This window comes from Ranitomeya variabilis, chromosome 1 (genome assembly GCF_051348905.1).
Source record: "Ranitomeya variabilis isolate aRanVar5 chromosome 1, aRanVar5.hap1, whole genome shotgun sequence".
Taxonomy (NCBI): Eukaryota; Metazoa; Chordata; class Amphibia; order Anura; family Dendrobatidae; genus Ranitomeya; species Ranitomeya variabilis.
In genome coordinates, this window is record NC_135232.1 from 1,124,434,087 (window position 1) to 1,124,443,591 (window position 9,505).

Below are 9,505 nucleotides of genomic sequence, written 5' to 3' on the forward strand. Positions count from 1 at the left end.
AGCCTTTGTTATCTCATTTGTTACCTATGCAGAGAGCAGCAATCAAGATAAGTTTATTATCGATTACTGCACCCTAAAGAGGCAGCGACTTATATGCAAAACCTATATTCACTATATCATAATATTTATTATTTTGGTCACTCTCTATACAGAGTGCACAGTCAAGATTGAGTTGTTCTCTGCATAGAAACCTGAGGCTCTGACTAAAATGTCAAAGCAGCCCCTGGATACATCCAAAATCTGGACATCTTATGGTGCAATGTGTGTCTAAAAGAACACAATACAAATGAAGCAGTGTAACTGCTGGATCAGTAAACTATTACTTTAGCAAGTTGACACTAGTACACCATATGCAGGTGTAGTGTAAATATTGTAGGTGTACTACGATAGCTTTTCAGCATGGTGAGGTGATTGCTTTTGTGATTTTTACAATATGCTTCATATGTGAATAATAAAGTTGAACAAAAAAAATTGCAGGACCCTGTTCCAGCTGCCATGACAGTAGTCCATGGCTGGTGGACCAGAGCCCTGCAAACCTCCTCCTACCTGCTAGCTGCTTCACATCTCTTCTAATCATTAGGCTACTGAAACACCACATGCATGTTGAACCTGAACAAAACTGTTGTGACCAAGCTACTCATCAGAAGAGATGCTGGGCATGCTGTCAGGTAGGAAAAAGTAGGGCTCTGTACTAGCAACCATTAAATACTGTTATGGCCACTGGGTCAGGGTGCAGTGAATATTTTTGCTCAGCTCTGCTGCCCGACTAATTAATCTCTCTCCTCGCTACTCCTCCGCTTCTCCCCTTTTTTAGATCTCTTCACTTGTTCCAATTTCACCAGTGTATCGAGTTCAAACTACTAATACTGACCTACAAAACCATCCATAACCTTTCTCCTCTGTACACAGTGAGGAGCAAAAGAGTAACAATGATCACAAAAAACTTGGCACTCGTTGTTTTGAAGAAAAGTTGAACATTTCTTTTATTGTGCATCCAGCTCAAAGATAAGTATTATTGAACGTTTTCAGTCCAATTATAGGACCTTCATCAGAATAATCTTTAACAAGAACTGAAATATATACAAAATTAAAAAAAAAGATTTTAGAACACATTACACATGATGCACATATAAAATTGTTGCTTTTCAACAATGATCTCTAATATTACGTTGATAAGTCCGAAGGTTTATAGTGAAATGATGACAGTTGAAATCGAATCCAATGGTGCTCCACGAGCTGTGGTGATTTCAATGGAGGATACCTATATACTGTGGAAGTGGTTAAGGAAAAATGGACAGTGATACAGCCACCTAACCATACCCGTTTGACCGAGAATAGATGTAGCTGTGACAACGTGAAGGATACTCAATAAGTCGACTTAAGGGAAGACTCCAGGGCGCCTGACCGTGGCGCTGGAAAAAAGATATACACAAACTGTCTATAAGGTGAGTACCTATGACAAAGATAAATAGACTGTGAGTATTTATCGTCACTGTACATTTATACAACTGTACATGCCGAGCTGTAAAAAAGACACGTTGGTAAGTAACACTGTTAAATTAAACCTATGGTGGCAATGCTATACCACGTGAAAACGGGTGAACAAGTGAACTGATGGGGAGAAGTGCTGTGAAGAAGTGCTGCAGAAGGGTTGTTCTGGGTCCCACATCTGCCTTGACTAGTCTATATTTTAAAATCTTGGCTAGTCGAAAACAGGGAAGGAATGGTAACTTGAATTCCGGAATATTAGGCTAACTCTTAAACAGTAAACTCCAGTGACTCCTGATGGTGGACTGTACTGCACCGGAGAAGGGGTGATAGGTACTGACAAACGGAATGCATTTATTGCCATCACGGGACCTTGTAGATGCTATATTCTGTTTGGCCTTGGTCAAAACCCCAGGTGGATGACCTCTGTTAGAGAATTTACATTCCATCTCTGACAGTCTAACCTTCTTAACATCCCCATCAGAAACTATTCTGTCTACCAGTTGAAACTGTGATTTAGGGATAGAGTACTTAATGGATGGGGGGTGACAACTACTGAAATGTAAAAGGCCATACCGATAACCGATACCAATACAAGTCAATGGGACACAAATATCGGAAGGTATCCTGGATGGTTCCCAGGGTCTGAAGGAGAGGAAACTCTCCTTCAGGCCCTGGGATCCATATTCATGTAAAAAAAAAGAATAAAAATAAAAAATATGGATATACTCACCCTCGGACGGACCCTGGACCTTAGCAGTGCAACCGTCTCCGTTCCTAAGAATGCAGTGAGTGAAGGACCTTCAATGATGTTGCGGTCACGTGAGCGGTCACATGAGCGGTCACGCGACCAATCACAAGACCGCGACGTCATCGCAGGTCCTGTACACTCACTGCATTCTTAGGAACGGAGGCTGCCGGTTGCACAGCTAAGATCCAGTGTCTGTCAGACGGGTGAGTATATCCATATTTTTTATTTTTATTTCTTTATTTTTTACATGAATATGGATCCCAGGGCCTGAAGGAGAGTCTCCTCTCCTCCAGACCCTGGGAACCATACACTGGGAACTTCCGATTCCGATTTCCGATATCACAAAAATATCGGAACTCGGTATCGGAATTCCGATACAGCAAATATCGGCCGATACCTGATACTTGCGGTATCGGAATGCTCAACACTATCCACTACATTAATGTCCTTTAGACAGAACTTGAAAACTCACCTCTTTAAGGAAGTTACAGCCTGCAATTGCTCCACTGCCTAACCACTACCAGAGCTGCTGCCTCAACAACATTGGTGCTGCTGCAACCCCCTAACCTACTGTATCATTACCCACCATCCTGTAGAATGTAATCCTGCATGTGCAAGATTCTCTTCACTCTGTACCAGTTTGTCATTGTTAGTTTGTTTACTGTAAGCAATATCTGTATTTTGTATGTACAGCATCATGGAATCAATGGTGCTATATCAATAATTAATATTAGTTATTTAGCAGGATAAGTTATGTGCAACAATGTTTGCACTGTGATTAGCAGCTCACTATTGTGGCCATACATGTCATGTCCCTTCTCAGTTTCTTAGATTTTTTTCATAGTCTAATAATGCTGCTAACTGATGTAATGCTTCATTTCAGGAAATCTTTTGTACCTACTGCTATGGGGATGTATAATAATTTCCTAAGGGTGGTAGACAACTGTCACGGTTCACTCCGTGCTGCCAACACTATGTCACGGATCCCAGCGGTATGTCAGGGATCCTGGGGAGGAGATCTTTATTGCCCCCACTACTCACACCAATTTGTCTGGAACCGGGGTTGTTTGATTGCCCCTGGTTCCCTCTGAAGGGGATTTATCTATATCCCACTTCCCAGTTCCCTGTGGGTATGGTACCAGATAGTGTAGTCTACCACAGTAAGGATGAATTGCTTTCCAGAGCTGCTGGGGACGTTCCGGATGAGCCTTCATCATGTTGACGTGAAAGGCCTTTCACCTACCCCGAGCGTGGTCAAGCGTGACCACTTAGGTCACAGGGTTGAGCTGTTGGTGGACGATGTATGCCTATCCAGGCTGCCTGAAGCTTATCCTTTGGTATGGGGACCGGCACCCACATCTTTTGACCCACGTGGTAGGTCCTTTACCGGGCATTCTGGTCGCACCAGTGCTTCTGATCAGCCTGAGCCTGCATCATGTTGTCATGCACCAACTGCATCAAGGTCTGCATCTTGTCACGGAAGCCCATGACATACTCCACTATGGACACTTCAGAAGGGTTCGGCTCCTCTTCCCAGGATTCCCTTACCAACCCAAGGGGTCCCCAGACTCGCCTGCCGTACAAGAGCTCGAAGGGGGAGAACCATGACGAGGCCTGCTGAACCTCTCGGTAAGGGAACAGCAGGTGTGGAATGTACTACTCCCAGTCGCATTCTTGGGTCTCAACCAGCATGCGGAGCATGTGTTTGAGGGTAACATTGAAGCGCTCACACAAGCCATTGGTCTGTGGGTGATATGCACTCGATACCAAATGCTTCACCTGCATTTTCTTACAGAGAGCCTCCATTAGGCGTGACATTAATTGGGTCCCTTGATCGGTAAGCATCTCCCTGGGAAATCCTACAGGTGAAATGATAGCCAACAGCGCATCCGCCACCATGTCTGCCCTAGTTGAGGACAGAGCCACTGCCTGTGGGTACCAGGTAGCGTAGTCTACCACAGTAAGGATGTATTGCTTTCCAGAGCTGCTGGGGACGGCCAGTGGGCCCACAATGTCCACCGCAATCCTCTGGAAAGGCTCCTCTATCACTGGCAAAGGGATCAGGGGAGTCTTAAGAGCAGGCCCCGCCTTCCCCACTCTTTGACAGGTGATACAGGAGTGGAAGTAGTTTGCCACATCTGTCCCCATCTTGGGTGGGCCAATAGAAGTGTTGAGGCAGCCGGGCCTTAATTTTGCTGACCACAAATTGTCCAACGAGCGGGATCTCATGGGCAATCTTCAACAACTCACCCCGGAATTGCTTCGGGACAACCAGCTGTCTTTCTCTCAACCACTCTGTTTGCGATTTTTGCGGTACTGTCTCCCGGTACAACCTCCCTCATTCTCAGAACACCCTCTCCTTATCAGTCATGGAGGTGGGCGTCTCAGCAAGTTGTCTCAAATTCTCTAGGCTCGTATCTGAGCACAGAGCGGCCTGGAACTCCTGGCTAGGGGAGGACAGAAGCAACGTCAGGGTCCCTTCTCCACGGAAACCCAATAGGACCTGCTCTGGGTCCATCTGTGGTTCAGTCACACCTGTAGTGGAGGAGGATCCAGAAGGTAGGGCGCTACTTGCGATCCGGGCACTCTGACTGTGGGTGACAGCAGCTACGCAGGCTGTTTCCCCCAGGATTTCCACAGACCCATCAGCTGGCGCTGCTATGGGTTCTACCTCCCCATCCACCCCCAACACTCCAGGAGCCATGCTACTTAGGGGCTAGTTACCTTCCTCAGTGGCACTGGTCAGTTGCATGGCATTACCTTCCTCATGGTTCCCATGCACCTCCCCATTTCCTTGAACACTGACGCTTGCTCCTGTTAGGGGTTCCTAGGCCATCCCACCCCACGGAGTGATGTGGCTGAGGACTCCTGCACCTGTGGACACATCAATCTTTGCAGAAAAATGGTTATCAGGTTCAGTTGGCACATTTACATCATTTTCAGCATCATTCCTAGAGAAAAAATGGTTATCAGATGCTTCATTACTCGATAAAGCATGGTCAGATAACACATGCGATTTCCCATTGCTATCATCAGCATTCGATCGGGGAGGAGAGTCAGGGACATAGTATGCAACCATTCTCCCCAAATCAGTCCCCAATAAAACATCAGTGAGAAAGTTGTCAGACAGCCCCACTTCCTTCACCCCGCTCCCGGCACCCCAATCTATATAAACCCGGGCCATTGGCAGGGGACAGCTGATGCCGCCAATCCCGGTGACAGTTAGGGATTTCCCTGGAATGATCTCTTCAGGGGCTGCCAGTTCAGGTTGGATGAGGGTCTGTTCAGCTCTGGTGTCCTTGAGGCCTGTAGCGACATGGCCCCCCATGGTGACATGCTGCACGTTGTCACTCACCCTCCCAACCACCCCACCCACTAAAAGAACTGCTGCATTAGTTCCTGGGGCCCTGGCTGGGGGGTTCTTCTGCTTCTCTGGACAGTAGGTGCTGATATGACCAGTCCGTTTGCAGGAAAAACACTGGCGGTTGGTGGTTGGTCTGGTGCTGTTGGCAACAGGGACAGGGCCTCTGTTGTGTTGGCTGGCAGGGGCACTGACATTGTTTGCAGGCTTACCCCCTCTCCTGCTGGTGGTGACTGGCTCCCGCACCTCCGATTTACGGTTGGCCTCATAGGCATCGGCAATTTGCCCTGCTTTAGTCATGTCTTTGGGCTCCCTGTTCATCACGAACTGTCGCTCCTCAGCTGGGCAAAGATGTAAGAACTGGTCTTTGATCATCAGGTCTCGCAGCTGTGCAAAGGTGGTCACTGACAGTCATTGGGTCCATTGATCAAAGTGGGTCCCGAGATCATGTGCCACATCGCTGTAACTGTTGTGTGGGCCACGTTGGAGGTTTCGGAACTTTCTACGGTAAACCTCAGGTGTAAGCTGGTACTTGGTTATCAGGGCCTGCTTGATGGCCTCATAGTCACCATCTTGTTCTTGAGGGAGAGCAGCAAATGCCTCCAGAGCTTTGCCTCTTAGCCCTGTGTTTTGGTTTAGGGCCCATTGGTCCCCAGGCAGCCCGTACTGTCTGCAGGCTTTCTCAAAGGCCCGCAGAAAAGTGTCCAAGTTCCTGTCCCTTCCCATGACAGGAAAGTGCTTGGGTCTGGGCTTCGGTATCTGAGCACTGTTTGGCTAACAGCTCCAGGAGGTGGAGGGTATCCCCCCTGCCGGACCATCTCTAGTTCATAGTCTCGCTGGGCTTGGCGCTCGGCTCACTCAGTCTCCCGCTCGGCTCGCTGGACCTGGGCCTCTCACTCAGCTAGGGCAACCTGCCGGGCTCTCTCTGCCTCCCTCTCAGCTTGGGCCTCCTACCGGTATTGCTGAATCAGCTGCAGACGTCCATCATAGTTGTCAGCAGATGTGCGTCCAATTCGCCCTGGTTGCTAGTAGGGATGGCATTCAGTGGTGGGACCTCTACTGCAGCCCTATTTTCGCTTTTGCCAGCTTCTGTGTCCTCTGAGCAATTTCCTGTTGCACCAGAGAAGCAACCAGTTGATTTTTGTTTTTGCCCATGGCATCAATCTGCATCAACCCGCAGAGGGCAATAAGAGTGTCCTTGTTATGCTACTTATATCAGCCTTCTCCTCTTACAGCCATCATTGCTAAATAAAAGATAGGATAGCAAAAAACAAAGAGAGGGGTAGGGGGTAATTGCAAGTATACACGGTATCGTCTCAGGACTAGTAAACACTGAGCTTGCTCTCCAATCTTATTTGCGCAGAGTCCTCGCAAGAACTGTGCAAGTTTTTTAGTGAGAGGAATGATTGCTCAAACCAGATCACTAAAGCTCTATTACCCCACTTCTCTGCCACCAATATGCCACGGATCACACCGTGCTGCCAACTCTATGTCATGGATTCCAGCAGTATGTCAGTGATCCCGGGGAGGATATCTTTATCGTCCCCACTACTCACACCAATTTGTCCCGAACAGGGGTTGTTTGATTGCCCCTGGTTCGCTCTAGAGGGGATTTATCTATATCCCATTTCCCAGTTCCGGGTTGGAACTTGCAGCTCTCTGGCGCCCCCTTACCCTCAGGTCAGATTAGATACTGCACCTAGGGTAATTAGTTGCCAGAAAGGCTGCCTGCTATTTATTGGCTATTGGGCACGCTACAGCGAAGGCGATATTACTACTCCCACACAGGCGGGATCAATAATTATCAATGCTGCCTGTCGCTGCAGAGATGCCCGATTGAACAGGACAAGGTATGCCGCCACCAGGTCCGATTGCACCAAAGGTTAACGGGTCTGGAGCCAACCTAAATCAGTAGTGTAATTCACATCAGAGAACACAGTTCATATAGAGCAGAAGAGACAAGCTTAGTAAAATTATATATTTTACTCCGTAAAAGAAAGGCAGTATTTACAAAAATATTAAAAAGATATTATAAAGGAGATGAATCATGTGTATACACAATTACAAATAAAAAAAGGATTAACGGTGAAAATTTACTTACGAATCTTTCATATCGTTCAATGGTAGGCAGTGTGCTGGCTAGGAGAGGGGACATTCCCCACTTATTCTCAGGTCAGATTGCACAGCCTGTCTGCAGCTGAATCCCCCAGCAAAAAGACACTGCAGGAATGCTGTCTTACCAAGTCATTCTAGCCCAAATCTCAAGCACTCCCCTTTAGTGACATCACTTAGAAGATGAAACCTCCTCTTACAATACAAAAACCATCTTTTACGCATATCTTGCTGTGTAAACCTCACATAAATATGAAACAATACTCATGATGCGCCCCACGTTAGGGACGTTCTTTTAAGTGTAAATACGGAACCATTACAGGAACTGCTTGAGGAGAAATCTGCACTTTGCACTCCCTGCACCTAGCTGCTCGCGCTTTCAGTGGATGATAGGTCTACCGATGGACATTCGGGATATATAATACTTATCGGTCTAGCCCAAATCAGTGCCGCAATATATTAATTTAAAAGAACAATAGAAATCCATGCCTTTTGAGAAGGTCAATACCAGTTTCAACTAGTATTAGACGGGAAGAGGGAGAAATGAGCAGCCTTCCCAGAGACTGCTATCTGCAGCTAAAAGCAATAAACATTCTTTTTCCACAAGCAGGCAGAGTGAGGGAGGGGGGATCGGACTAGCCTGCAGCGTGTGTCTTGTAAAGTTAGGCAGACTCATACATGGCATATTCACATTATCGTGACAACAACAATGACTGATTGCAGGTGTACTAATGTCAATTAACAGTAACTTATATACCTGTAGTACCCACATTTATTTGTTATGTAATGTTGGTATACTTGTGCAGGATTGGTGTCCTAATATTTTATGTACTGCTGTTTGTATTGCTGCTGTAATACCGTGATTTCCCCCGGGATCAATAAAGTGTATTGTATTGTATTTCACCAATAGAGCCCGCTGTACATAATAATCTATAGTCACCTGACTTTTGCGCTAATGAAAATGGCGAATCTCTGTGTATTTAATTTCAACTGAAAAGGGGGAGTGTACAGTAATATAACACCTTTAAAGAGCAATGCCAACATTACACAAGTCATAAGGCAATAAACATGAAAACCCACACTTTACATTCCTAAACCAATTGTAATACTCAAGGAGAAGAAAAATTTGAAGCCGTACCGTGTCTCACTCCATCAAGCAATGCACTTGTCATGTGAAGAGATGGAGATATAAATATTCGTAATCCTAACATTATGCATAAGTTAATTGAGTGGATGAATTTTCTATTGATTCCTGCTGCAAATAATATACTGCGTTCTCTATTGTAATTCACGAGTCATCCTTTAGTTCCACGCTCATGCATCAATATTAGAACAGTGGAGATGCACACCATTTAATCTGATTGTTATTCTCTGTCTCAGTTAAAAATTAAGCGATGCCTAAGTGCAGTCACTCATAGAAAAATAATTACACATAAACAACATCATTCAATTTAGAAGTAATACTAACTTCTCCAGCTAAGAAATCGAGACCAGAGGAGATGAAATCAAATCCTATAAAAGAGAAATTATTTACCGGCGCCTTAAACTTATTACCATGAGGATCTGATATGTTCATGAAGATGCTACTAGATACAAGTCGTTGAGTCATTCTGCTTTATCAAGCTTATTAAAAACAATATGGCTGCATTTTAAAGGGGACTCTTCAATTCTCCTGTTTCTTGTGGGTACCGCACACGCCTGTTTTTAACAATTGTTTCTTTCACATGAAATATCAATTCTGGATCAACTGAACTGTGCCTCTATTATTTCTTCTGAAAATCTATGAATTGGCA

The 9,505-nt window shown here is 45.6% G+C and overlaps 1 long non-coding RNA gene across 1 annotated transcript; it reads right to left on the reverse strand.

The window, feature by feature from the left end:
* Positions 1-1,045: 1,045 nt before the first annotated feature.
* On the reverse strand, positions 1,046-7,808 carry LOC143792994 (uncharacterized). Its single transcript, XR_013220023.1, has 3 exons — positions 7,702-7,808; positions 1,366-1,453; positions 1,046-1,268 (listed from the first exon to the last, which is right to left on the reverse strand). It is a non-coding gene; the product is annotated as an uncharacterized LOC143792994 (long non-coding RNA).
* Between the last annotated feature and the right edge of the window lie 1,697 nt (positions 7,809-9,505).